Genomic DNA, 6,000 nt, shown 5'->3' with positions numbered 1-6,000 from the left:
ACGGTATGTCCCTCTCTGGACCAGGAATTGAATGATGACTAAATATCAAGAAAGACTTGTTGGGACTTACCTGGTGGTCCAGTGGTTAAGACTCCACACTCCCATTGCAGGGACCTGGGTTCGATCCCTGGTCAGGGGGCTAGATCCCACATGCCGCAACTAACCCCTGGTGCAGCCAAATAAATAAATATTTTTTTTAAAAAAAAAAGCTTGTCAATGAAATAGGTCTGGATGTAAATCTGCATAACAACCATACCCTTGTTTACTGTGCTTTGTCTAAAACCTCCCTTAAATGGCTTCCTCCATTCCTTAACATCTTTCTTCTGTTCTTAGCTGAAGGTAGCCTTTAAGGTAATGGCTTGGTCCAGACTAAGTTTTCCTGGGTATCTTTCAAGTACACAGGAGGTATGCATGGTATATATTAATCTTCTGATTGTTTTTCTCCAGTTCATCTCCCTTTCATTACAAGGGGGATCTCAATGAAGAGCATAGAAAGGTAGAGGGAAAATGATTTTTCCTCTCCTATACGTGCAATGCAATAATATTCAGAGATATAAAGGAATGAATCATCAACCCGGGCCAAAAAAAAATAGATGAATCTAACACTTATATTGCTAAGTAAAAGAATCCAGTCTGAAGTGCTACACACTGTATGATCTCGTTTATATGACATTCTAGAAAAGGCAAAACAGACAGGGTAAACAGTTTATGGAATATGTGATTGAAAGGTCCGTATGATACTTTAGTAGTGAATACCTGTCACTATGCATTTGTCTACACCCATAGATTTTTTTTTTTACAGCCCAAAAAGTAAATTATAATCTATTCAAATTTAGTTACTCCAGATATGGGAGTGTCAAAGACTGGCATACAGAATGTAACAAACAATCTAACTGATTTAGAAAAGTATGAAAATAACTCACTGTTGGTGATGCGACAGAATGGGCTGACCTAAGTTAACTGTGGAAACGGGAGGACCCTGTAGGCCAAAGGCGAAATATGCCGGACATACACAGAGGACTCTGTAAGCTCCTTCCCATGGGGAGCAGCAGCTCACAGTACTGAAACTACTGTATCAGTAATCGAACGGAACAAGTACTGAACTTAATGACAAATGGTGGAAGCCAGGTTTCTTAACCACTGGAGTGAGAAGTCACAAACAAAGGAAGGTTGCAATATCCATGTCATAACAGATCAGGTTGGAGACATCAGTATAAACTATCTTTAGCCTAACAGAGATACACGTAGTTCTACATGGAAATCTTTATAATTATGTGTATATGCATAGGCTGGGTGGGATACATGCATATATTTCCATGCACCTTCAGCTGAGCATATTTAGCTCCAACACGTAAGTCTTTAATACTATTCTCTAATAAAAGGAACAAGGGCTCTTTGAAGAAAGGGCTGATGCTAGGACTGAGACAGTAAATATATGAAACAGGATAATCTTAAAATATCAGAAAGTAAAGAAGGACCCAAAATTTTAAAAACCCACAGAAGAAAAATTATGTAAAATGAAAACAGGAGCAAATGGAAAAAGCTCTCAACAGCCAAAGCAAGAATGAACTAAGCAGTCTAATAATGTAGTGCTGGATTATAAACAAAAGTTTACAATAATTATTCATGTGTCCAAACTGGTAAAAATAAGTTACAGAGTTTTTGATGAATGGTGTTAAATAGAAATCTCCTATGCAGAAAGCTTCTAAACAATTCATATAGACACTCAGCTGTCCATCAAGGATGTGAAGCTAACCCCTCTCTCCTCAAGTGTGGCTTCTGCATTATGACTTCCTCCTAAAAAAGACACACAGGATGGACATGGGAAGAAAATTAACCTGTGGGAAAACTTGACAAACACTACCTCAGCCTGGTGACCAAAGTTAAGAATATAAGGGAGAAGTTCCCTTAAGAGCCTGTTCTCTCGATATATAGTGAAGAGGAAGGACTTCACCTCTGTGATCTGCTTTTTCAAAGCCAAGTCTAATTACAACAAAAACACCAAGCAAATCCCAGTGCCCGGCAGTCTATAAAACACCTGACCAGTCCTCCTCCACACTGTCAAGGTCATGGAAACAAGGAGAGTCTGAGCAACTGTCAGAGCCCAGAAGAGACTAAACAGACATGATGACCCCATGTCCTATGAGACCCTGGAACAAGGAAAGGTACAACAAAGGGGACAAGAATAGAGACTTCAGTTAATAATAAAGTACCAATATTTGTTCATTATTTGTGATGACTGCAGAAAATTAGACTGGAAAAATTAAACGTCAAATAAGAGAAACCTATTGTAACAAACTGGAAATCTAGAGGAAACGGGTGATTTCTTTGTAAAAACACATTACCAAAATGGACCCTAAATTAAGGAAAACACAAAAAGGCCAATTAATCACTGAGGAACCTCTTCCCCTACTGGTTATCCTATCACTGTTCCAGGCTTTCCCTCTCCCGGGACAGGAAAGGAACAGGGACAGAGATGTCTGGCAGCTCCCCTAGTATATGACCCCACCCAGTGTCTTCATCTCCCCCAGCCACGCCTACCCAGTGAGGACACCTGAGGATGGATCAGGGAGTATTGATTTGGATGTTTCAACTAGGACTTTTTTTATTCTCAGTGACTGGACACACTTACTGAAGTAAAATAAATTAGTATTTATTGTAAGGGTAGAAATAATTTAATACTTGCAAGTGGCAAGTTGAAGAATGGGCTTGGACCTGGCAGGGCCAATGTCTCACACTCTCTCAGGGTGACCTTATTTCTCTCCAAAACTTTGTGCTGCTCAGTGCCTTTGGGGGACCCCATTCACAGGCACAGGCTCTCTCACTGCCCTTGGGCCAACAGCAATTCTAGGCTGACAGCCACTCACCATTCTTTTTCCAAGAAAAAGTTTCTCCTTTTCTTGGGTTCTAAGAAAAGTCATGGTTTTGAATACCTTTGGCCTGGCTTGGGTTTCACTCTCATCCTTGACCCATCACCAGAAGATGGAAAATGGGACTGGCTAGATGTGGGTTGTAAACCCATCTTCGAGCTGGGTGGAACATGGGCTCATCGTTCTGGAACTATCTGGACTGGAAGCAGGTGAGATGTAATTCCCAAAGGAAAACAGAGGCACTAGACTTGGACATGAGAACAGATGCTGGCTGGGAGAAAGCAGAAGATTCTAAGTCAATGACAGCTCACTGCACAGCACAGAATCTGACACAAAAGGAAGAAAGGGGTTCACTTAGGGTCAGGGGCTGCAGCTACTCATCCAGTGCTCTTACTGTCCTCCCAAGACTGCAAGAAGTTCTTTCACTTGCTGAAAAGTCAGGATCATTGGTGGTGGTAAACTCAAGTCTCTCTCCTTGGGCATCAGGTCCTCACATCCCAGATGCTGGCCCAGAACAGCCCATGTGCCCTCAGAAGACACACAGACCTCATTCCTGCCCCTGAGAGGTGGGAGCCCTTGAGTTATGCCACCTCCCTGGCCATATTAATTGCCCATCCCTGAAAAACAATACTGCTCCTTTTCCAGTTTCTTCTCTCTCCTTTTCTAAGGGAAGAAACTAAATGCTAGGGTGGTAAGGAAACTCTTGTGCAATGAAGTAATGGGAGGCTCAAGAATTATTCCATGCCGTGGAACCCGTAATTGGCAGGCTTTCCAGAGGCCACATGGATGCATATGGCTCTCCAAGACAATGCAGTGTCAGTGTAAACCTCCCATTGGGAGGCCCAGTTTCTCCCATAACTTTGATTCTTAATGAATATGAATGTCAAAATTTCTAACAACTAGTTCTAAATTATTACCCACACTTGTTATTGGTAGACTTTACTTGACCTAGTCATTATGTCTTAATATTTCATTGTGGTTTTTAATTTGTATTTCTCTGATGATGGGGGAAGTTGAACACCTTTATTGGTTTATTGGTTCTTTGGATTTTCTTCTCTGTGAAAAGCCTGTTCAAGTCTTTTGCCAATTTTTCTATTGGGTAGTCTGTCTTACTGATTTGATTTTCAAAAATATTTTATTATATTCTGGGTACTAGTTTTGTGCCATGCAACTATATTACACATATATCATCTTCCATTGTGGGTGTCTTAATTTTCATTTCCTTTGTGGCTCATGAAGTTCAACATCTTTTTATGTTTATTAAGCATTTGGACATTCTCTTGTGAGAAGGGTTCAACTCTTTTTGTACAGTTTTTTTATGTGCTGTTTAATTTGCAACAGATTACTGATTTGTAGGAGTTTTTTAAAATATATCATGGGTGTAAGTTCTTTGTCAGATAAATATACTATAAATATTTTTTTCTGCCCATGGGTTGCTTTTAGACACTATTATGATTGTCTTGATGAATGTAAATTCTTAATAAAATTCCATTATAATTTTAAAATTTTTTTCTAACACCTAAAAGGACAAAGGATTGAAGGGCCATGGTGTGCTGTATGGTTGTTGCATCAGGGACACACTCAAATATTTAGAGGGTTATTACCTCTCTTGGCAGGCTACGAGGCTGTGAAGGCTGGGAAGGGGAGGCCCTTTTCTCAACCACATGGATGCTGGTAGTTGAAACATCTCAAAGGAATGTCTACACTGCCCAGGTAGCTGTTCCATTGCTCAGTAGCATGGTCAGCTCACTATTTGTCTGTGGGGTCTTGACAGGGCCCAGGCTGAACTGAGCTAGAGGACCACAGATGTCTGCCTGAATGGTCAGAGGTCAAGGACTGTCCTGCCTGAGACTTGATTGTCTATTGCTACCCACTCAGATGGGACAAAGGATGCCTGCAGCCCCAGGAGGGCCCCAGCAGCCCTCAAGTAGGCAGGGGGCTGGCAGGTTGCTACACCCAGTCCTGCATTAATCCACACATGTCCACTGAGTGCCCTCCTGTCTGGACACTCTGCTGGAACTGGGGCTGCCCAGGCAGAGCAGGGCCAACATCACCTTTCCCAGATGGGAGGGCAGGAAGGAACCAGGCATGACTCCAGACACCCTCCACAACCCGTGACTGACATCGAGTTCAATGTGAAACACTCAGAGACAGTACAGACATTTCATTCATCTCTCAGAGCCCAGGACTGGGGGATAGAAAGACAGTGGTCCAGCTCAATTCCCTGACTCATGTGTTACCCTGGGCAAATCCTATCCATCCTGGAGACCTCAGAGAAGAGAAAGGAAGGGCAATGGTGGCCAGTTATGCTTAAACCTAACCCTAACCCTAAGGAACCCTAACCTCTAACCCTAACACCCTAACCCCAGACCCCTAGACCCTCTACCCTGACTCTCAAACCCTGAGCCCTGGCCCTTAAACCCTGACCTAACTCAAACCCCAGACCTAAACCCTAGCCCAGTGGATACCGAGGGATGATGGTACTCTGGAATAAACCAAGGGATTCATGACCTTGCATTTAGCAATAGTTTCTTAGATCTGACACTAAAACACAAGCAATGAAAGAAGAAAACAGATAATCTGGAGTTCCTCAAAATTACAAACCTTGGTACATCAAAAGAGGCTATCCAGAAAGTAACAAGACAGCCCACAGAATGGTAGAAAACATGGGCACATTATATATCTAATAAGAGTCTTTATCCAGAATATATCAAGAACTTTTCACCACTCAGTAAATGGGCAACCCAATTTTTGAAATGCACAAAGGACTTGCATGGACTGTTCTCCACACAAGGCATACAAACGGTCAGCAAGCACATGAAAAGATGTCAAACATCAGTAGTCATGATGGAAATGCAAATTAAAACCACAGTGTGATAGCCCTTCACACACACTAGAATGGTTATATTAAAAATAAATAAAAATAACAAATGTTGGCAACAATGTAGGGAAGTTGGAACCCTTAAACTTTACTTATGGAAATGTAAAATGGTGCAATCTATGTGTACAAAACTTTGGCATTTTCTCAAAAATATAAAAATGTAATTATATGTTTCAACAACTCCACTCCTAGATATATACCCAAAGAACGGATAACAGTGTTCAAATAAAAACTTATACACCTGTATTC

The sequence above is a fragment of the Hyperoodon ampullatus genome (assembly GCF_949752795.1).
Source record: "Hyperoodon ampullatus genome assembly, chromosome: 8".
NCBI classification, from domain to species: Eukaryota; Metazoa; Chordata; class Mammalia; order Artiodactyla; family Ziphiidae; genus Hyperoodon; species Hyperoodon ampullatus.
Note: the sequence above shows the minus strand (reverse complement) of the source record.